Source organism: Dermochelys coriacea, chromosome 1, assembly GCF_009764565.3.
Source record: "Dermochelys coriacea isolate rDerCor1 chromosome 1, rDerCor1.pri.v4, whole genome shotgun sequence".
Taxonomy (NCBI): Eukaryota; Metazoa; Chordata; order Testudines; family Dermochelyidae; genus Dermochelys; species Dermochelys coriacea.
Genome location: NC_050068.2, coordinates 300,089,118 through 300,113,940, shown reverse-complemented (window position 1 = coordinate 300,113,940; position 24,823 = coordinate 300,089,118). Strand labels below are relative to the sequence as shown.

Genomic DNA, 24,823 nt, shown 5'->3' with positions numbered 1-24,823 from the left:
CAAATAAAGTATATCAAGAGGTGAAATAGAGTTAGTGGTCACAACTATCTCTGATAAGCATTTATTCTCATGTCAAAACTTTTACGTATTTTGTCAGAGTCAGTGCAGTTGATTACCAGCAGGAAGAGGGTGACAGTGATATTACCGGTTATGGCTGAGATGCTTGGACTAGTTCTTCCTCTTTTCATCACTTTCCAAACAGAATCTTTTAGTAATGTGTAAGCAGTTCTATCCATTTCCTCTCCTCACCCAGAACCTCCCCTTCATCACTGCTGCAAATGTGATTTGCTATATTCCGTTTTAGCAACTGTTTTAAATTTTGGATCACTCCATGGTTGCCAGGCTATTTGCACCTTAATGTGTAAACTGAATAGTTTTAGAATTCCAGACATGTTGAATGCTCTGGGGCACAACTAAATGAGGAAGCCAGGAGTGCTAGGAAATTTATTTTTAAAGGAGCAACTGCAGGACTCAGCAGACAAGTCACCAGACCTACAGGACTCTGGTTACAAACTTTCCAGATACTGGGTATCATGGCACGTTGTATGCTAAGGGCCTGAATGACAGATGACTTATTTACCAAATCGATTTAGATGTGAAAAGAGGTCATTCCCTTCTATTAGTATAAGGGAATCGTCAAAGTTTTAGGATTTTTTTTATATTAAAAGAATCAATTTTCACATCTTTGGTTAAAACATTATTTTTTCTCATGACTTAATCTATGGTGTATAATCTTTCTGTACAGAGTATCCTGATACATGTGTTTGAAGGTCAATAAAATTAATTACAGCATATTTACAGAATTATGTGGGGGAAACTTATGCATAATGCTTGCCTGAATACGAATGAGCTGTAGAAGATACCATACCTTTATGAGCATTGCATTCCACAAATATTTTAGAAATATTAATTGAAAACATCTAGGAATTATGCTCTTGAATGATGCAACACTTTTTAAAAAATCAGATCGTTTATACAAGCTGCTTAGAGTGAATAAGTGCAACAAATAAATGAATTATTATGCTTCTTTCTGAATGAAATATTTTTGAACTAAAGTTAATTCTTACATTATTTTATGTTTTACTAAAATATTTTATTTCTTTTTGACATTCATTTTATACAGGTTGTCTTAGGTTACTCCTATAACTTATTATAGAAATAGATATTTAATATTTTATAAGGTTGAATAAGGATACACTTTTGTTATTAGATATGCATTACTGGGCATAAACTTTGTTGCACATATCTTTTTTATTAACACTAAAATGTAAAAGGAGAATAAAATAATTTGGTAATAAGGTTGTCTTTTCATGTTTTTATAAAAAGGGCATCTGTTGTTTTTTTAAATTATATTGTTAGTGACTTATCCTACCCATTTTTATTCTTGAACATAAAAACAAATTTTGTGTAAGCAAACTCTCTATAGGAAATCCATTGAAGGGTTGAGATTCCTTCTTGCATGATTTATTGTGAATGGCGAATATATCCTATCTTTCTCAGGTGCTGTTTTTATACATCATCTCGGTTTTGATGGAATATACAAGTTGTGCTACAATTCTTGTGAGGAAATATGGAGAAAATGTGTTTTGAATTATAAAGATTGTTTAAAAAAGAAAAGCTAATAGTGGAGTTCTTAAGATTATAATGAAATTTAAGAATACATATCCTCTGATTGTATACAGGAAGTTATAAGAAAAGAGTGAATGTGGAGTTTAAATTTTGCTGTGCTGTTTCAGAATGGTTGCAGCATAGTTAAAAATGAAGACTGTGGACTTGAGCCTACTCCCACTTTTTCAGTGTAATTTAGGAAAAATTCCATTGAAGTGAATGGAGTTATACCCATATAAAACTGGTATAAATAAAGATATAATTGGACCTAAAATTTGAAGCTGTCATTTTAACTGTATTGAGTACAGAAGAAGGCATTCCTAGAAACTGACTTGTCATTTTGCCTATGAGAAGCAGAAGGGAAGGACAAGTCACATATATTTATGTATTTAAAAGTAACAACCATAATTGTTTATATTCCTAAGGCTCTGATCCTGCAAATATTCATGTGCATACTTAATTTTAAACATGAGAAGACCCCTTTGAAATCACTGGCAATAGTCAAGCTGAAAATTAAGCATGTTTCTAAGTGTTTTGCAAGATGCGGTCTAAGTAACTGCAAGTTAATACTATTTTGCAACCATGTCTTTCTCCCCTTCTCCCCATTCATACATACCTGTTTATTACCTTTCCTTACTGTTCCATGTTGAATGTACATTATGCACTTTGAGGGGCAGTAGCCTTGTCTTTGTGAGGCACCTAGATCATCCTTTGGCAATTGAGAAACTATTAATAATAATGTGTGGAATTCTCACTATGCATTCCTTCAAATGCTCCTCTCCATCTGAGGGGTGGGGAAGCATGGCCAACTCTCGGGGGGCCAGGGAATGAAAAGCGCTTGATCCCAAATATGCTAGAGCTTAGCCTTTCCTTGTCCTCAAGTGCACAGGGATACTTGACCAGCCAGGGGAGCCAAAAGGCTCTCATGGGGAGACCCTCTTCTTAATTTAAAGCCCTTTTGGGTATTCATGGGACATTTTCCCACTATTGCTGCCCTGCTTCATTCCCCCATAGTTGAGGTATTGCTGAGCTGTGTTTCCAGGATGCTGTGGGTCTCACTCATTACCTGTTTTTTGAATAAGGTAAGAATTTTTTCTTATGAGCCAAATTGGCAGGTGTCCAGAGGAAAGATTTTCTTGTACCATTATGAAGGCAAATTTAGGTCAAAAGAGTAAGAATGGGAATCTTAATGGTAGAAGGAGTATAAGAATGTTTAGCTCATTGCAACTTACAGCCAGTGTCCAGTGCAGATAAAGGCTGAAAGGGCCAACTCCCAGAGGTAAATGAGACCTGGAATATGGCTGGAGGATCTTTTTTACCTGTAAAGATAAGGGGACACATGAAGTCTTCATGGACTGAAGATAACCATTGATACCATTTTCCCCATCACAAGGGTAGGGCAAGAGGATTCGGAGGTGATATGAGTCCTTGGATTAAGCTGAAGAGGTTCAGCTCTGAAATACTGTTTTTATGGTGTGAGGCCTTTTAACCCTGCACTGGACCCAGTTAAATGCTCACTATGGGAGTGAGGGGGCTGGACAGCTCAGATTTGCAGCCCACAACTTAAAATCTATCCCCTCACCTGTCTATCCTGAGAAATAGAAAGTGAAAGGAGGTTAAATTCAGTTTGAACTCTGTGTGTTATGAATTTGCTGAATACAGAATAGGAATCCAGGAGTAGTTACATAAAATTGATAAGACATAGTTCTGTGAAAGCAGGTGTCATAGCCATCAGGTGGCTGAGCTGAATAGACTGCTAACTTGAAAGATGATATAACGCACAATATGCATAAAGATTGTGTGTGTCAAAGTTATATCACAGTGAGAAAAGTGAAGAAATTGTGCCCCTGTTGAAAGGAATGAAAAAGAATGACCATACTGTGTAATTATTTGAATAGCATGAATACAAGTGCATAGTACAATGAAGTGTGGAAAACATTCAGTAGCAGTGTGATGGAAGTCTGTGGGAGATGCAGCAAGTGTGGACTTTTGGGAAGTGACTTTATTTTCCCTACAATAAAAACAAAGCTGGGGGAGGAAATCTATTGTGATGCCATCTCTTAGTAAGGCCCTTTAACTCTTAAACCTTTTGAATACTGAATGATTTTTGAAGATTGCTGTATCGTTGTTTGTTGTTGATGCCTTGGCACTCCTGTGTGTGAATCAAAAGCAGTGAAGGGGAACAAAAATACTAAGAAGTCTCTTTGGTTAATTTTATTTGTATTTAAAGAACTTTCTTCTGCCTAAATATATATAGCCAAATGTTCCCCTCTACACACAGACCCCTTGTTTCCCATCCTTGCAGAGGACTTTTCAGAGGTGCTCCAGAGGATTGGGCTCCCATAGGAGGGAGGAGCGGAGTTAGAGTTAGGATCATGGGAATGACTTTTCATTGTGGCATTGCTCCCACCTGGTGTCATGAGAATTCTCAGATGTATTGGCTATGGCAGTACTAATTTATAGTAGTTTCTTCACCGAAGAGTGAAATGCACATACCTCCAAAGGGTTAGAGAGAACTGTTCGGATCATAAACGAGTGAACACATTGCCAACATGGCTCCTGCAGGAATCTTGCTGTGTGGGATGCTGCAGGCAGAGGGCACATGACATTTGCTCAGATGGCCCTGGCCTCCAGTAGTTTCCTTGAGACCATTTGGTTGGGGAGGAGGTGCAGGGGGCAAACATTGGTAGATGCCATTCTCATCTTATGGAAAAGTGATGATTATGAACCTGATTACGTTTAGGATGTATGAGGCAGATGTCTCATCTTTCACAAATATGAGCAAATTGAGTTCAATTTTTGTGTGGTCTCTTTTTTCGTGTCTGTAGTTATTTGCAGACACAATGTCGGTCACTTGGCAGTTCAAATATCTGACTGCACCTTCAGATCAGGTGTTTTGATAACCAAGTGACAGTAATTACAGGTAAGAGAAAAGCCACCCAGCTTTTGAAATTCTGGACCCTAATGTCATTAAAACAGTGAAAGGAAATTGAATAGCTGTCTTTTCTTCTGCTCTGTAAGGATAGTTAGAGTTAGTTAGGGTTTAATTATATTTGTCATAATAATCCATACTTCACTAGGTGCTGTTTTTTGTACAAATCCCATAACCCGAATACACTGAATGGTTCCTTTTAAAACAGTATTTTAACCATCCTTTTTTAATCCTTGTGTTCTCTCTCTCTTTTTCCCTATGGCATTCAATATCTTGGTTAGTCCAGTGCCAGTGGGTGTTCAGTGGTTTGGGTAAACTCTTGCTGATTAAACATTTGGGAAAACATATGTTTGAAGTTCAGAGAGTATCAGTCATTCCTCTTATTAGCTTTGTAGTCAGAAATTCTGCTTTATGATATTGAACATCAGATTTGTCGCAGTTCCCCCAACGAACATTGTAGATATTAACTTATTGCATTTTTAATATTTCAAGATTAGCAGAGACCAAAGTGTTTCTCATATGCCCTAGTACTCATATGAGATTCTAAATGTGTTATTTCCTACCCAGAAATAAGTCTGTTCCTTATAGACTTGGCAAAAATTGTTTTCCAGTGTTATAGTATCTGTTTATTAATCTTAAAAATTGAAATTATTTCCCTGGATTAGAAACTTAAATGGTTTTTAAAGCCTTTTCTAATGCACATTTAATTCAGGTGGTGAATGAGAATTTAGCACTTTACATGATCTGGTAGGAGCATGTGTTGAACTGACCTTGATTCTGAAGCATCACTCTGAAATAATGTGTAATTTATGTCAGAAAATTTATAACATGCCATTGGCACAACACTAGAACCCCAACTCAAAGAGAAAGGGCTAAGAAATCTTTGCAATGGTACAGCTTAGAACAAGTTCATGCCAAAGAGAGACGGGGACAGTATCCTTAATTTCACCAAGTAATATCACCACGCTTTCTCAAACTGTGGAGTCAGACCCCATGGTTGCAGGCTAGCCTATGTATGGGTGGGTCTTAAACTCTTGTCTTAATATTGTATTTACAAACTTGACAATAAGAAAATGCAAATCTCAGCATGAGATGTCCTTTTAGATATCTTGTACTCTTGTTCCAACTCCCTTATCCAGGATTTCCCCTGTAATGACTGTGTTTGCAGGAAGGTGCTATAGCACTGGCATTAAGAATATCTCTTCCTCAACTCTCAACATTCTCACTATTGGTGTCCAACCAGCCAGGAGCTGCTGGGAAAGAGAGAGTTGGTTGGAGGAAGAGACAGCAGATGGCAGGGAGGAAAGGTGTCATGAAATGCTAAACAGTATTACACTGTTCAGCTACTAGGTGGCATAGTGGGTAACACCTTACCTGAGCTGGTAATGGCTACAAGGCACAGTGTATTAAGATTTCTAATGGGAACACATCTGGTGCATCTCTGGGATGGAAGCTGTGTAACCAGTCCATATCTGGCACATGTCATGGTGTCAGAAGCGAAGGCAGCCAAACTGATGCCGGACGAGAACAGAAACAGAAAGAAAGCTGCACCAAACGTTGCAAGCAGAAAAAAAAAACCAACAAAGTTGATGCCATTTTTCAGTGCCCCCAAGAAAATCAGCTTTGGCAGACCTTCAGAATAGACAGATTGGAAGCAACATTTTACAAGGTTTTTAATTGCTACTAAATTCCACTAGTAAACTGAAAACATTCAGGTATGCTCTTTAATGTATGCTGTAGGGATGGGATGCAGGCAGACAGTATCTTTAAATCCTTTCCTTCACTGAAGACAGTCAGAAAGATGACTATGACAGAGTTCTGGCTATGTTTGAGGCATACTTTATATCTCAAAAAAAGTGGAGAATTCAACAACATCTATTGATGTTGGTGGGGAATCTATGGCATCTTTTATTAGAGCTTTACATGCATTGGCTGACAACTGTGGTTTTGTGCCCATAAAAGGTGAAAACATTAGAAATAGATTAGTTATTGCTCTGGCAGGTGATAGTCTTTCATAGCAACTACAATTAAAACAGACTTAACCCTATATACAGCTATTCAAATAGCAAGACAGTCCAAACTTGTGAAGCAGCAATACAAACTTGCCAAACCAGAAACTAATTTAGAAGAAGTAAACAGACACAGCATGAGTGCTAAAAGTAATTATCATAAAAACGTTGAGTTAAAGAGGTAGAACTCTCAGGCTAATTACAAAGCCTTCCAGATCAACTGCACAAGATGTGGGAAAATTCATAGCCCAAGAGATGTACATCCAGCCAAAGGCACAAGATGGACATTTTGCAATTATTTGCTGACTCTCATTACAGACAATCCAGAACAGTAGAGGGGAGGCTAACAAGCTCTTTATGGGCTCAGCCAGCACTAATCAGGCACACCTCTAAGGCTTGCTCTGCCTGGAGGGAGGAAGTTTAAAAAGGGAATCCTGCCACAGGATGGGGAGGTGACTAAGGTAAGACTGCTGTGCCTCAGAGACTGCTGGCTTCAGGGATAGATCAATAAAGAGGAAAATGGTCACAGATCCTGCCACACCTGAGAATGTATGGACCAGGTATAAACCCGGGGTTACCAAAAGAAGGGGTTGGAGGCAGACCCTAACCCTGATCAGGGACAGTAGAGCTTGCAGATAAGCCAAACCCCAAAGGGGTACCCAAAAAACTGCCTAAAAGGTTGAGCACCTTTGTCTTTTTCTTTTACTCTGATTCTCCCTCTCCCAGAAGATGGAGAGGGAAAGGCATCTTTTTTTTTTTGGAGAATCCCTTCTATGCCACAAGTCTGGAGAAGGAACCAGCCCAAATTGTGGTCTGGTGGGGACTTGAGAGGCCTCACCCACTACAGCCTGCCCTATTATACTTTTACACTTGACTTCCCAGAGCTTATGTTAAGTTCCCTTTTCTTCACTAGGATTTAACTTGCAATTTCTAAAAGATGCCTTTTTGTCTCTAATCACCTCTTTTACAGTGCTTTTTAGCCATGGTGACATTTTTTGGTCCTCTTACTGTTCTTTTTTATTTCTATTATTTGAGGTATACATTTAGTTTTGAGTCTATTATGGTGTTTTTAAATACTCTCCATGCAGTTTGCAGGCAGTTTGCCCTTTTTATTTCCATTTAACTAGCTTTCTCATTTTTGTGTACTTCCCCTTTTTGAAGTTAAATGCTGCTGTGGTGGCTTTCTTTAACATTTACCTCTCCTACAAGGATGTTACATTTAATCACATTATGATCACTACTATAGAGCAGTTCAAGAGCCATTGTTTCTGGAATATATCGCTTTTGATGACACACAGCCTTCCTGGAGAGTGAAACTGAATATTCATGGAAAGATTGTTTACTTAAAATTGACTTATCATCAGAAGGGATTATGTCCCATTAAGCCATCTTAAAAACTATGCCTCATGCTCTCGCTCCTTCTCAGTGAGCGACAAGCACATCTGCTACCTGTACTGTCTGGGCGAAGTCCACATATTCTCTCACTGTTCCATTTGCTGCTCTTTTCCATCCCGGATGCAGGCAGCTCGCAAACTTCGGCTCCAAAATTTTCTAATGGAGGAAGCCATGTGCGCAGCAAGATCCAGCTTCAACAGAACCACCAGAGCGATGCCTGTCACCGACAGTGAGCACCTCACCTGTCCCCTCCCGTATGGCACTGTTCAAACCCCACCGCGTGCACAAGAAGCACGGGCCTGGGCACAAGGGTGGCTCCCCAATGGGGACCACCTCAAAGTGCAGCGTTTCCTCCCCAAGCCAGGATCGGTTGGGTGAGAATTTGCACGCAATAGCTGAAGATATGACTTTGACTTCAGCACCAACTTCCAAGAAACCATGCATAGAGCATCACTCTAAATGCCACTGCTCTCTGCCGGCCCCGTCGATTCCAACACCGGGACTCTCTACATCACTCCTGGCACCGTTGACCCCAGCGGGTCCATCGAGCTCACTGCTCCCAGTCCCGCATACTCCATGTTGTTTATCCCCTCTTACACCATCAGCAGAGCTAATGTTACCCTGTGCGTACCCCACCACATTCTGGACCACCACCGGGCCTGAGGCTCCCTACTCCGTCCGATGAACCCCTCGTAATTCGTTCCTCTGTGCCGGTAGCAACAATAGCCGAGCCCCTTCTCCTGGTTGTCCTCCGACGTCACTGGTACCGTCGGTACCACCTGCACCATCGCCTCCCCCTTCCCGGAGCAGTTGGAGTCTGACTGGCCTTCTGAACTGGACACATCTCTCTCGCCTTCTCACTCTTAAAGTCCAGACCCTCAGCACTGTGCCTACCCTCCGGTCTAGTCACACTGCCAGCCCTTGGTTCCGGTACTCACGGCCCCTGCCTATGCATGGCAGCCCCTACTCATGTCCGGTTTGGGCCTCATGGGACCCTTACCATCATTGCAGTATGCATCACTCACACTGCACCTCTCCAGTGCATACGGCCACCCTCCAGGAGGAACACTTGTGACCCAAGAAATCATTTTGACTCTCAGATTGAGACCTGCAAAACCACTGATAACTCTTACGGACAGACCTCCCGTCATATTCAGGAGTTGGCTAGCACTCTTTGCTTGCACTTGGAGCTCAATCACCTCCAGCTGCTGGGTGCTGGATGTCATCCGTCAGGGATACCTAATCAAATTCCTTTCCTTCCCCCCGGGCCCTTTCCAACTCCACCTTCTCCACAATGAAGCCACCACCCTCCTCCGCAAGGGTGCCATAGAACCTGTGCCACATCGCCACCATGTCCGTGGCTTCTGGTATCCCTATTTCCTCATTCCGAAGAAAGGGGATGGTATATACCCTATCCTGGACCTCCAGGCCTTAAATAAATTCATCCCCTCTCTCCCCCATGGAGCCTCGATCACAGCTCTCGATATGGAAAGATGCATACTTTCATATAGACATACATCCTGCATATCACAAATTCCTTCACTTTGTGGTGGGCGATGCTCATTAACAGTTCCGTGTCCTCCTCTTTTGGGATAGCCACTGCCCCTCGCAAATTTACCAAGGTCTTTGTGGTTGTAGTAGCCTATATGCGCCAACTGGGGCACACTCTATTTCCTTACCTAGATGACTGGCTTCTTATGGCACCCTCTTGCTACCGCCTTCTGACTACCATATGCACCCTGCAAACCCTCTTTCAGAAACTAGGAGTATGCATCAATGAACAAAAATCCATCCTCATCCCTACCTGCAGACTTACCTTTATAGGAGCATGTTTGGACTCCATGACAGCCAAAGCTTTTCTCCCCAGGGACCTCTTCATCACTCTTGTTGCCCTCATTACCATGCTCCGACATCATCCATTCACACATTCCTGCCAATGCCTCTCCATCCTAGGACACATGGAAGGTTACATTGCTGTTATACCACATGCCCACCTCCATATGTGCGGCCTCCAATATTGGCCCTGCACAGTCTATGATCAACAGGTAGACTCTCTCACCAATCTGCTGGTCCTCCACTCCAGATACTGACTTCCTTCTGATGATAGTGCAACCCCTCCATGGTCCTGATGGGCATGCCATTCACACCCCCCACAACCACTGCCACCCTCATCACAGACATGCCCTTAGTGGGCTGGGGCACCCACCTCAACAACTGCACAACTCAGGGCTTCTGGTCCACATGAGAAGCACAGATGCACATCAACATCCTTGAGCTCCAAGCAGTCTGTCTGGCCTGCCAAGCCTTTCTAGACTTCCTCCACTCCTTCCATGTCCAAGTACTTTCAGACAACATGACAGCAGTCGTGTATATAAACATATAGGGTGGCTCCCAGTCCCCCTCTCTGTGCGTGGAAGCCATCTACCTGTGGAACTGGTGCCTCTGACACCAAATCACCCTACATACTGTTCACCTCCCAGGCACCAGCAACTCTTTGGCAGACAGACTCAGCCATTCATTCCACACCAACCACGAGTGGGAACTCCAAGATCCCACTCTCCAGTCCCTCTTCTACCAGTGGAGCATGCCTCACTGTGATCTCTCTGCAACACCACAGAACAGCAAACTACCCCTGTTCCCCTCCCAAGTAGGCCTGGGCGCAGGCTCTCAGGGCCATGCCCTTCTCGTCCGCTGGCCTGCACATCTACTATATGCATTCCCTTTCTCCCCAAGGTCTTACACAAAATACTCAAGGGCTGAGTGATGGTGATCCTTATAGCCCCCTCATTGCCTCACCAATATTGGTACACTGATCTCCTCCACCTCTCCGCTTGCCCTCACATCCCTCTCCCTGACATTCCAAATCTCCTGATGCAGAACCATGGCTGTCTTCAACACCCTAACACGCACCCTTTTCACCTCACAGCTTGGTATTTGGTTGGGGATCCACTGTAGACCTGGCCTGCTCTACACCTGTCTGCAACAATGTCACGAATAGCAGAAAACGCTCTACTCAACCTGCTACTCTGCCAAATGGTGTCGCTTCGCAGCCTGGATGAGCCAAAATAATATTCCTGCCAACTCTGTTTCCATTCCTACACTCATAACCTACCTTCTCCATCTTCACCATTTGGGCCTGGCTCATTCCGCTATCCGAGTTCATTTAGCCACCTTCAGTGCCTTTCTCCCTCCTGTGGATGCCTTCTCCGTCTTCTCTCATCCAATGACCTCCAGATTTCTCTGGGGACTTCTCAATGTTTTTTCTCCCATGAAACAGCCCTTCCCACCTTGGAACCTCAACCTGGTCCTCTCAGCCCTTACCAAACCCCCATTTGAGCCCCTTGCAACCTATTCCCTTGCCCACCTCTCCATGAAGATTATCTTCCTGGTCATCACCTCAGCATGTCGTGTCAGTGAGCTAGTGGCCATGATGACAGACCTCCCCCCCGCTACTGTCTTCCACCCCAAATTCCTTCCCAAGGTGGCTTCTTCCTTTCACCTCAACCAAAGTACACACCTTCCAGTCTTCTACCCCAACCCCATGTCTCCTCCCTGGAGCACACCTTTCACTCCTTTGAGGTTCGATGGGCACTGACCTTTTACCTCCCCCAAACCTGGGCCTTCCGCACATCTCCGTGACTCTTCATCGCCATCACTGAATGTTGCCAAGGCTCTGCCTTCCCCTCACAACACCTCTCCAAGTGGGTCTCCCACTGCATTGAAACATGCTATGGCCTCTCGGGCATCCACTCTTCCATTCAGGATCAACACGGGCTCACATTGCCACGTTCGCCTTCATAGCAGATGTACCTTGGCAGGACATATGCCAGGCAGCAACCTGGTCCTCTGTACACACCTTCTCCACACATTAGACTATCTCACTCCATGACGATGGATGCTGTTGTCGGTCATGCTGTCCTACACAGTTGGTCTTCTTGAAAGCCCTCATGCCCGCCTCCTTCCAAAGTACTGCTTGCTACTCTCCCATGCTTGGAATCAAGATAGGGACCAGCCCTTGAAGAAGAAGAGGAGGTTATTTACCATAACTGGAGGTTCTTTGAGATGTGTGGTCCGTATCTGGATTCCAGTTCCGCTCTCTGTCCCCTCTTCTTCAGGCAGAGCCATCCCTTGGGTGGGGTGAATTGGGGTGACCGTTCTGAGCCCAGCGTTTTGGGAGGCCTCGCGGGCCAGTGCGATTGGCCGGCGCGGTTGGTCCCGGAAGAGACGAATCAGTCACTTCAACCCCAGGCCCCGCACCCCTGTAGGGATGGCCCTGGCTCCGGGTTCTCCTACCACCTGGTAAGAGGGAACTGGAGTGGCATCAACCCATGCAGCCTCTTAAAGCCTCGGACGCACCATGTAGTCGATGTGTGCGCAGGTCAACGGACACTACTATGAACAATTCCAGCTCGGGTGCATGGCGTGCATGCGCACCCATGCTTTGAATCCAGATAGGGACCACACATCTTGAAGAACCTACAGTTATAGTAAGTAACCTTCTCTTACTTGGGATAGTCAAGTCCAAACATGATTGTGAAGAGTTACAAAGAGATCTCAAAAAACTGGATGACTTGTCAACAAAATGGCAGATGAAATTCAGTGTTGATAAATGCAAAGTAGTGCATACTGGAAAACATAATCTCAACTACATGTAAAAAATGAGTTCTAAATTAGTTGTTAGTACTCAAGAAAGAGATCTTGGAGTCATCGTGGATTGTTGTCTGAAAATATTGGCTCAATGTGCAGCAGCAGTCAAAAAAGCTAACAATGTTGAACATCATTAAGAAAGGGATAGATAATAAGACAGAAAATATCATATTGCCTCTATATAAATCCATGGTATGCCCACATCTGGAATACCGTGTGCAGATATGGTCACCCCATCTCAAAAAAGATGTATTGGAATTGGAAAAGATTCAGAAAAGGGCAATAAAAATTATTAGGGGTATGGAACAACTTCTGTACGAGGAGAAAAGAGTTTGGAACAGAGACGACTAAGGGGGGATATGATTGAGGTCTATAAAAATCATGATTGGTGTGGAGAAAGAAAATAAGGAAGTGTTATTTACTCCTTCTCATAACAAAAGAACTAGAGGTCACCAAATGAAATTAATAGACAGCACCTTTAAAACAAACAAAAGGAAGTACTTCCTTACACAACGCATAGTCAATCTGTGGAACTCCTTGCCAGAATATGTTGTGAAGGCGAAGACTATAACAGCATTCAAAAAAGAACTATATAAATTCATGGAGGATAGGTCCATCAATGGCTTTTAGCCAGGATGGGCAGGGATGGTGTTCCTAGCCTCTGTTTTGTCAGAGTGACGGGGAATGGATCACTTGATGATTACCTGTTTTGTTCATTCCCTCTGGGGCACCTGGCATTGGCCACTGTTGGAAGATAGGATACTGGCCTAGATGGACCTTTGGTCTGACCCAGTATAGCCGTTCTTATATATGTATGTTCCTTCCCAAACACAAAAACTAGGGGTCACCCAATGAAATTAATAGGCAGCAGGTTTAAAAGAAACAAAGTACTTTTTCATACAATGCACAGTCAACCTGTGGAACTCATTGCCAGGGGAAGTTGCGAAGGCCAAAAGTATAACTGACTTCAAAAAAGAATTAGATAAATTTATAGAGGATAAGTCTATCAATGGCTGTTAGCCAAGATGGTCAGAGATGCAGTCCATGCTCTGGATGTCCCTAAACTTCCAACTGCCGGAAACTGAGACTGGACAACCAGGGATAGATCGGTAGATAATTGCCCTGTTCTGTTCATTCCCTCTGAATCATCTGGCATTGGTCACTGGCAGAAGACAGGATACTGGGCTGATGGATCATTGATCTGATCCAGTATGGCCATTGTTATGTTCTTATGAACTGTAGATCAACACTCATAACAACTACATATACAGTCCAGCATAACTCCTGATGGGAAGACAACTCAGAACTACTGTTTCAACTTCGAAAAAAAACCTATTTCCAAAAGACCAGAGATGAAGAGAGTATCCAAAATGGATAAAAAGACCAAAAGAACTTATGAACATTTTTACAACAGACGTCACTCAGAGAAATGCAAGGTCTATAATGTGGTGACTGTGTTTTGTGTCAAACTGGATGGAGAAAAAAATGGACAACTCCAGTTGTCATAAATAAAAATATTTCATCACCCAGATCATATGTGATTGAGACCGACAGTGGAGAGTTCAGTAGAAACTGTCAGTATCTACTGTTTGTTCCTCACAGAAAACAACTCTACAGATGGCATACACAAAACAAGAAGAAGATGACTCAAAGATTCCAAACCATCCACAACCAGTCATTGCAACTAATGGGCAGCCAGATGACCAAGTTGTCACATGCTGCGGTTGTATATTTAGAAAACCAGCATGATTCAGAAACACCTACCAGACTGATACATACTGAACTTTAAAGATAAAATGATAAGTGTACATTTTGTAAATGGTAGGAATGTAAAACTTAAAGGGGAAGATAAGGAGGACTTGTGGCACCTTAGAGACTAACAAATTTATTTGAGCATAAGCTTTTGTGAGCTACAGCTAGATGAAATGGAAAACTGTATTATCTAGTTCAGCCACTAGGTGGCGCTGCTTGTAACATAGCTTATCTGAGCTGATAATAGCTAGAGCCCAGAGTGTATTAAAGATCTTATAGGGAACACATCTGGTGTATCTCTCTGGGATGGAAGTTCTGTAACTAGTCCATAAGACAGTAGGAGAATATGGATTGTTGTTTCATAGTCATGTTGGTCCTCAGATATTAGAGACAAGGTGGATGAGGTAATATCTTTTATTGGAGATAAACTTTTGAGCTACACACTGCTCTTCTTCAGGTCTGGGAAAGGTACTCAGAATGTCACTACTATATACAAGGTGGAACAGATTAAGTAATTAGAACATATTGAAGATCCCTTAAGGATGAGAGGGGCTCAAGAGAAAGTAGGCGGTGGGGGAGTGTGTCTTTACCTTCCCCAAAACAGTGGCTACCAGAGTTCCAACTTAGAATTCTTGCATCTGGTAGGAGATTTTTATAAACCCTTCCCCTGAATCCCCATATCCCCCCATTACACCTGCAAACTCTCATAAATGTATACAATTGTCATCCCCTTGGCCCTTCCCCCAATCACCTTTCCACACATTTCCCTGGATCTCTGCTTTTGGCTTATGCAGTTTCCCCTGCAGGGCCATAGGGAAAATTGGCAACAACCTCAAGTCCCGACATATTGCTTGCCACCATTACTGCTTTGGGATATAGGTCCTGTGAGGAAGTCTAGGTGAGGATGAAGTTGTGAAGGCTGTGGGAGGCAGGATCCTTTAGACTGATGAGAGGGGAAAGATGGAAATAAACCAGTGGATGATTTTTGGAGGTTTAGGAAAACAAGACCAGGAGAGGAAGTCAAACAGTGCTGAAGCAGTTTGATCATTCTGTCCAACCCCTCATTACAATGCATATAAGAAATCACAGTTTTAAATAATTCTATACATGTAGATGAATTATACTGAAAAACCATGGAATTGAAATTTTGCATTAAAGATTAAGGGCTTCAGTCTGTTCTTACTGAAATTAGTGTTAATCTGGAGTAACTGTAATAAAGCAACTCTGTGCAGAATAAAAGTTCTATGCTCAATGGAGTTACTCTGGATTAGTTCAACTGTTCAGAACAGAATTTGACCTTTAACATTTGAGTGTCAGCAGCTGTACATGGTTTACAATTAGAAATCCTGAATAGTGAAATCCAGTACATCTCTGTCATCTCCAGGTCTCACTTCAGACCAGGAAATAGCTGACTGTTTGAAGTACCATTATTCTGATTTTAATTGGGTTGACTAAAGATATTGATTCATTCTAAAAATAAGGTAAGAATGAGAGAATTTTAAAGCATAGCAAAGCATATGATCAAAAGCATTAAAAAATTCTTCTATATATTTTTAGGAAGTGTGTTGCTTTATGGTGTTGTTTGTGCTGGAACTTACACACTATGGAATATAGTATATATATATACATATACATATATATATATAATAAAGAAGGTTTCAGAGTAGCAGCCGTGTTAGTCTGTATTCGCAAAAAGAAAAGGAATACTTGTGGCACCTTAGAGACTAACAAATTTATTTGAGCGTAAGCTTTTGTGAGCTACAGCTCACTTCATCGGATGCATTCAGTGGAAAATACAGTGGGGAGATTTATATACACAGAGAACATGAAACAATGGGTGTTATCATACACACTGTAAGTAGAGTGATCACTTAAGATGAGCTATTACCAGCAGGAGGGGGGGGAGGAAGAAAATCTTTTGTAGGGATAATCACTGTGGGCCATTTCCAGCAGTTGACAAGAACGTCTGAGGAACAGTGGGGGGTGGAGGGGAATAAACATGGAGAATAGTTTTACTTTGTGTAATGACCCATCCACTCCCAGTCTCTATTCAAGCCTAAGTTAATTGTATCCAGTTTGCAAATTAATTCCAATTCAGCAGTCTCTCGTTGGAGTCTGTTTTTGAAGCTTTTTTGTTGAAGGATAGCCACTCTTAAGTCTTTAATCGAGTGACCAGAGAGATTGAAGTGCTCTCCGATTGGTTTTTGAATGTTATAATTCTTGACGTCTGATTTGTGTCCATTTATTCTTTTACGTAGAGACTGTCCAGTTTGACCAATGTACATGGCAGAGGGGCATTGCTGGCACATGATGGCATATATCACATTGGTAGATGCGCAGGTGAACGAGCCTCTGATAGTGTGGCTGATGTGATTAGGCCCTATGATGGTGTCCCCTGAATAGATATGTGGACAGAGTTGGCAACGGGCTTTGTTGCAAGGATAGGTTCCTGGGTTAGTGGTTCTGTTGTATGATGTGTGGTTGCTGGTGAGTATTTGCTTCAGGTTGTGGGGCTGTCTGTAAGCAAGGACTGGCCTGTCTCCCAAGATCTGTGAGAGTGATGGGTCGTCCTTCAGGATAGGTTGTAGATCCTTGATGATGCATTGGAGAGGTTTTAGTTGGGGGCTGAAGGTGACGGCTAGTGGCGTTCTGTTATTTTCTTTGTTGGGCCTGTCCTGTAGTTGGTGACTTCTGGGTGACCTCTTCATCATCTGGACCCATATCTATTCAGGGGACACCATCATAGGGCCTAATCACATCAGCCACACTATTCAGAGGCTCGTTCACCTGTGCATCTACCAATGTGATATATGCCGTCTTGTGCCAGCAATGATTTGTAATCAGTTGCTTTGGCAGTAACATCTGAATAATCCCAAATGGCATTTTTCTTGGGTTTCTTATAGGCAGCAGCATTTATCCGCTTCTCTTTTGTGGTGCTACGGAGCTGTATTTCCTTTTCACGTTATTTTCTTTGGATTCAATACTTACTATGCATTTTGTGAGAATCTATAGTATATGCTTGGCATAAGTTTTATATGATATGGAAGCAAGTATTTTATAGTAGAAAAATCCTTTCCCATCTGTTTGTTGGAGAAATATACTGATCTTCATTTCAATAACCAAAAAATAGACAGCAATAAATTCTGTATGTATGCATAGCCTTGGAGAATAAAATTGAAACATACCCTTCTTGTTCAAGAGCTTGATTTACAAGGACAAAATAGGAGTTCTCATCAAAACAATTATGTATGCAGAAAATATCCTGAGGAAAATAGCAGTCAAGCAAATTAGCATTAAACAAGTCTGTTTAGTGGAATTGTGGATCAGTATCTCTGTGAATTGGAAGTCACTACCAGGTGACTGAGGTTTATAAAGCCTTGATGGAACTGGCGCAGTCAAGTAAAGCCCAGGCTGGAATCCAACACAAGGTGCACAGCCTGGCAAACCAGATCACTGACTTCAAATTTCTGGTCTCAATTGTGGTTTGACAACGTTAGGGACTGCGGAAGACTTTGTTATGGCCTAGCCAGGGAACTTCCGCTTTCTCAAGCCGAGAGGCTACTGTGGGACATAGATAGCTGCTTCGTTAATGTGGGATAAAGATTTTTGAAGGACACAGCTGCTTTGTTATTGTAGGAGATAGTTCTTGAAGGACACAAGTTCTTGCTTTGCATGGCCCTTCGCCAGATAGTAGAAAGCCCCCCTTTAAGAAGCACCTAACTTTATATTCATGAGCTATTTTTGTGTAATGCTTATTAATGCTAACTGTCTGCCCCTCTGTCGGACTCCATCCCAGGCAAAGCTCCGGTGTGCTGGGTTCCCCGCCTCCATGACTGCAACGCTTGAAGTCCCTGTTGCGGGTGGGTCACTAACCTTCAATAAAGCCAATAACTCACAGCTGTGTGTAAGCCTCGTTTTTCTCAGAGTACTTCTGCCAGGCCTGTGGTGCTTCGAGCACCGTGGCCCAGAACAGACAAGATATCCTGTTTCAAGTAAATGTTATAAGCAAGGCATTACAAACTCAGTCGATGGACATTGCAACTGCTACTACTTTGATGAGAAGCTGTCTTGATTTTGTTGTGACCTACAGAGACAACATAGTGAAGATGCCATCACTGCTGCCAAAGAAATGGCAGAAAACTTAGGAGTTGAGCCTGTCTTCCAGTAAACTCGTATTCACTGGAAAAAGAAACAGCTTGGTTATGGGGGCAGAGGTAAGGTTATGGGAAGCTCAGAAGAAAAATTCAAAAGGGTGTTTTTTTGCTTCATCAATGACACTGTTCAAGTATCCATTGAAGAAAGGTTTGGATAAATGAAGCATGACAAAAAGACTTGGGTATTTTTGTGTGACCTTAGTAAGCTTCTGGTGGACAAGAAAACACTTTTAAGCAATTGTATGGACCTTCACCAGATGTTGACACCTAGGGAATGTTCGGACATCAGTGATAAAGACCTCAAAGTCAAATTGGACAACATCCATCACATTTTGCCACACTGGAAGCACTCTACTCTCCAAATTCTCCAATTCATTCATGATGTAGAGCTGAAGGACACTTTTCCTAATGTGTGGATAGCATTGAGAATTCTGCTTATGCTGCCAGTCACAGTTGTGAGTGGTAAGCGCAGCTTTTCGAAGCTCAGGCTCATTAAAACATATCTTCAATTGACAATGGCCGACAAGAGACTGAGAACACTTGCTATTCTGTCACTAGAAAATGCCATTGGCCAGTCTTTGGTCTCTCTGACACTGTGCTTCAGTTTGCGAGGGCAAAGGCAAGAAAAGCAACCTTTTGAACTAAAAGACTAGGGTTAACATTCTAAGGCTGTCACATACTGCAACACTATTTAATACTAGTCCTCTGAATGTTGGTGCACAGTTCAATTTCTTGATATTAATACATTTCAGTTATTCTTAAAATTAAAAAGGTTCTATAAACTTAGAGGAAATGAATTTTTTATTTGTTTATATATGGGATGAATAGATACAGATTTACAGATCCTAGAGTGCAAATTTATCCTCATATATGATAGGGATAAATCATGCATGCAAATCGTGCATCAAAATCATGAAAATGGCGATAAATACAATACAAATAAGGTATTCAAAAGTTTAACAAATGGGATGGAGGCGCCAAAGACATTCCTCATTGCGGTGCAGTTTGGTCTAGGGCCAGACCTTTGTTTACCTAGATAATATTTATGTACTTCTGAATAAGTATGGATAATTATTTTTGTCTAAGTAAAGTATAGCATTTGCTTCTTCACTCCAGCCCCCCCACAGCCCTCCCACGCCATGGATAAAGTCAGTTAGAGAATGGAGTGGATTTACCTCTTGATGAATAAATGAATCCTTTTTTACCCTAAAGCTTTGAATTAATGACTTGTGTCACTTAGCCAGATCGTAGTAATTGGCATTGTCCTAATGATGAGCTGCTTGATGATATTGCACCTAAAACTGTGTTATTCTAATGGTTTTAAATGACCTTCTCTGATTTTTGAAAACAGAAAATACCATATAAACTAAGTTTAAAATAAGCTGTAACTGAAAGGAAGCACATTGGGAAAGGATGTTAGCATTTTCTTATTTAGAGGGATTAGTTTGTGATAATGATATTTTTAAAATTCCATTAGATATGCAAGATTAACATGTCAGAGAATTAAGCTTTGGTTTTATTTTTGATGCATTAAAAATAGGCATGTTAACCCTTTCAGATTGCTCAAGTCAGAGAAAATATCCACATTTACCTGGGTATGAATCACGTATAAAAATAAACTCATTCATATTTTGGGATTTTTTTGGAGGAGGAAATTAAGGGGTGAAACCAATTTTGATGCAAGTTTGTGTGTTGCCCTTTCCTTACACTGTAAGTTCTTTGGGGCAGGCACTATCACTTACTTCATGTTTGCACAGTGAATAATAAATAGGGCTGTGACCTGTATGAAACCTGTAGGCACTAATGCAATATACATGCTTAATATTAACAACATTCTTTTATCATCTAATCCTGTAACTTCTTCCTGTACAATATCTCTATTATCCATCTTTTCCTTTGTAATCCTAAAGCTAAAATCTAAGTCAAAGTATTAGTTTTCTGTCATCTAAGCTATTGCAACTTGTTCATTGTGGATCTCCCAGATTCTGTCCTTGTTCCTCTCTGGTCTATCCAGAACGCTGCTGCAAATATTGTTTTTCTGTCCACAACTCTGATCACTTGCTTCTTTCTTTGAATCTCTCTATTAACTCCCTCTCACTTTCCACATCAAGTTTTAGTTTGTACTCTCCACTGTTGAGGCTCTAAAATCTCTACAACTCCTCTTTCTTCTGTTCTGTCCTCACCCCTATAACTCATAAAAGATGCCATTCTTTTTGTATTTTCTCCCCCTCTCATCTCCATCTTTTTATCCAAGCTGCCCCCTACACCTAGAAAGTCTCTCCATTCTGCTGTTGCAACTACACACCCTCTCCTCTGTCAGGATCAGTCTGCCACCTAACGAAGGGCTGCTAATTATTTTATTTTATTTTTTATTTTAAACATCACACAAAACATATAGACCACTCTGTGCTGTATCCATCCCAGGGAGCAAGGAGAAAATCTAGCAGTTCAGCAAGGAGGAGGTTGCTCTGTGTTTGAATTATTGTCCGTTTGGTTCCTTTGTAAGCTCCTCACGGCAGGCAGGCTCTTCTACATTCTCTAGTGCCAAGCAGATAGTCAATACTCAACACAATAACATGAATGTGCAATGAAGTGCCTTTGTTGTTAGCAGTTCATTGTTCTGAGACAAATATGTTTATTTTGTTTTCAGCTTTCCGTTTGCATTTGCACCATATGTGCCCTCTCTTTGTCCTGTTACACATGCTGAATGTTTTTCTCTGTCTAGAAATCTGGAAGACTTTACTTTGCACTTTATGATTTAAAAAAACTGAAAGAATTAACAATAATTCCCCCACCTTCAGTGTCCTTTTCTATGCATACCTGAGACCACCAAAAGCAAACAATCCCCACTGATGCATACATCAAGTAAGCCATTCTTGCTTATACCCACCCTTTTACCTTCTCATCACTCATAGCTCCACTGCCAGTTATGTGTGTTTATCACCATAGTGATCAACAGATATCCCAGCCATGATGGGTTCACTAACCAGACTCAGGTCAGGTTATGCTTCTGAGAAGAATGTAGATGCATTATTTCAAGGATGTCCGGTAAACTGTGACACCACAATAGGTCTCTGGAACTTTATAACTAACTGTTGTACCTTTGCTTGAAGGAAAGCTTACACTATGATGATAGGTTTCAGAGTAGCAGCCGTGTTAGTCTGTATTCGCAAAAAGAAAAGGAGTACTTGTGGCACCTTAGAGACTAACAAATTTATTAGAGCATAAGCTTTCGTTGCATCTACATTCTTCTCAGGAGCGTAACCTGACCTGGAGTCTGGTTAGTGAACCCATCATGGCTGGGAGCTGTAGCTCACGAAAGCTTATGCTCTAATAAATTTGTTAGTCTCTAAGGTGCCACAAGTACTCCTTTTCTTTTTGTGAATACAGACTAACACGGCTGCTACTCTGAAACCTATCACCATAGTGTAAGCTTTCCTTCAAGCAAAGGTACAACAGTTAGTTATAAAGTTCCGGAGACCTATTGTGGTGTCACAGTTTACCGGACATCCTTGAAATAATGCATCTACATTCTTCTCAGGAGCGTAACCTGACCTGGAGTCTGGTTAGTGAACTCATCATGGCTGGGATATCTGTTGACAAGTATTTCTCCTGATATCTTTCCTCACTGTGCAGTGGCAGTATGACTAGTCTCATTTGTTAAAGTAGAGATGGGCTTGATTTACAAGCTTACTCACTCTGTATTGTAACCAATATTAGAATGAAACATTGGGAATCCCTGTTCTAAGGCACTTGTCTCTCCCCATTCATATTGCAGGAGCCTAAGCATTTAATTCAGGCTTTGGTGATCACAGTGTTTCTGTGATTTTCTAAGTACCTGAAAGTTAGGTACCATGATGCTCAGCATAATCTTTGTGAATCTGGGCCTAACATACTTAGGTACCAGTCAAAAAATATACTGTAACAATGGTATCATGGGGCTGCCTGTGTATTGTATCTCAAAGACTTTTAGAACAAGCATGCTTAGTTTACAAATAAAAATATTGTTTTCCTAACTACTAGTCTTGCAAACTCCCACTCCATCTTGAGGGTCAAGCTGTGTTCTTTCCTCTTTCCCCATCTGTAAGAAATGCTAAATTATGTCTCACTTACACCTGTGCAAGTTGTATTCTCGGTGTCAACAATGCATTGTCATTGCCTTCGGTGAATTTGTATTGGTAGAATCACCTGAAACTTTGTAAGCAATTCTTTGACACACAAGAAGGAGCATACTTCCTTGAATTGTACAGACTCTGCAGAACTAACCAAAGTAAAAAGCAGTATTATTTTTATCACAAAAGTCAGCAGAGATGACTGAATATACAATGATGGGTGAGAGATCACAGAGCTGCTGAGTAAGAAGGTGCCATTTTTAAATAGTCACTTTTCAGAGTAGAACTGCAGAGACTCTTGGGAGGACAGGAAAACCAAACAAACTAAAAGCTTTGGGTTCTTGACATCACTTGCCCCTGCTCCGGCACTGTGGAGCAGCTGTAAGTAGAGGAACTGACATCCATTTTTTATTTTTAAGCCAAAGGCCCAATTGTTTCCCCTGGTCTCCAACTCCATGCAGAAATACCCACAAGAGAGAGAGGATCTATTGAAAATTCTGCAAGAGCCACCTTGTGGAGTTTTCTCAGTCTTGTATTGAAACCACATCAACCTGTGCAACCCAATCCTGTAATTAACTCCAGGCAGGTGGAAACCCAGCACCTACGTAGATAGAGCTCAACTGAGTTTAGTCTGTATTGGTCCAGAGTGCTCAGCCTATTGCAGGAGTAAGCCCATGGAGAAGAGAGTAAATTACAGGAAAAGCTGTGTTATTCGGCACTTTGCAGACCGAAAAACTCTATAAACCGGCATTTCAGGAGGGGGTGCTTTGCATGGGCTCTGGGATGAGGTTTGGGTGTGGAGGGGTCTTGGGGCAGGGAACTGGGGTGCAGGAGGGGCTCGGGGTGCCAGATCCACACAGCGCTCACCTTGGGTGGCTCCCCGCAAGCAGCAACATGGTTGGAGAGGCGCAGCCAGCTGGCTCTGCACACTGCCTCTGCCCGCAGGCGCCGCTCCTGCAGCTCCCATTGGTTGTGGTCAATGCTTCTAGGTGGAGGAATGGCTATGGGGGGGCTCCGTGCACTGCCCCCACCCCAAGCATTGGCTCCGCAGCTTCCATTGGCAGGGGACCATGCCCCCCGATTCCTCCTGCACTCCATCCCTCAGGCCTGAGCCCCCTCCCATACTCAAACTCCCTCCCTCTTCATTTACCAAAATTTTTGACTTACCGGCACCTCCCATACCCCCAACATGCGTGATAACAAAGCTTTTACTGTACGTTGTTGCAATCAGAGCTGTCGGTTACAACAGAATGATACAGAACACAAACATAATGGGCATATAGATAATAAAACTGGTTTACTTTTATTATTATTTTACCCTTATATTACGGTAGCCCTTAGAAGCAGTCAGATCGGGGTTCATTGTGCTGGGGGCTGTACAAATCTATAGTAAATGACAGTCCCTGCCTCAAAGAACTTTCACTCTAAAGGAAAATAATGTTTTCATCATTGCTGTGAAGGAAGTGGTAAGTAACATGTTTATGTATATTTTTGTGACTTGTTCATTATGAATAAGACTATTTTCTTGAGACTTCAACACAGAGATGTTTAGCTTGCAATGGTTTTTGAGTTTTATAATATTTCGTGATTTTTTTTATTCTGTTAATGCTAATTTTATGGTTTTAACTGCAATGATAAAGACAATGTAACTATTGTTCATACTGAAAATGCATAATTTGGAGGAAGCATAATAGTTCTAGAAACATATCAATATTTGTATGTCTCATAGGAAGTTATGCATTTTATATCTTATACATTTATTATAATGTTCGTTTTTTACAGTAACACTTAAGAAGCCCCAACTAAGACTGGGTCTCGACTGTGCTAGGGATTGTATAAAAACACAATGGATGACAGTTCCTGCCTGGAGTGCATATATCTAAACTGACAAGACCGACAAAAGGTGGGATGGTTTCAGAGTAGCAGCCGAGTTAGTCTGTATCCGTAAAAAGAAAAGGAGTACTTGTGGCACCTTCGAGACTAACAAATTTATTAGAGCTTAAGCTTTCGTGAGCTATAGCTAACTAGTCTCTAAGGTGCTATAAGTACTCTTTTCTTTTTAAAAGGTGGGATGGCACAGAGGCCCAGGGAGGTGAAATGTCTTGCCCAAAGTCACTCACTGAGTTACTGGCAGGTTCCCTGAATCCCAAACCAGTGGAATCATGCTGTCCTCCATAAAAATATATATGTTTTCTAAATGGCATGAATATTACT

General features: G+C 41.8%; 1 protein-coding gene across 50 annotated transcripts in view; it reads left to right on the top strand.

Moving 5' to 3' along the window:
- NRCAM (neuronal cell adhesion molecule) overlaps nucleotides 1-24,823 on the top strand; it is a 285,751-nt gene that overhangs the window by 141,290 nt on the left and 119,638 nt on the right. The window contains exon 1 of one of the 50 annotated variants that reach the window (XM_043494754.1): nucleotides 24,492-24,512. The exons of the other annotated variants lie outside the window; for them this stretch is intronic. The gene's annotated coding sequence lies outside the window, so the exon portion shown is untranslated. Of the gene's footprint in view, nucleotides 1-24,491; nucleotides 24,513-24,823 lie in introns of those variants that run through there. 50 annotated transcript variants of the gene reach the window in all.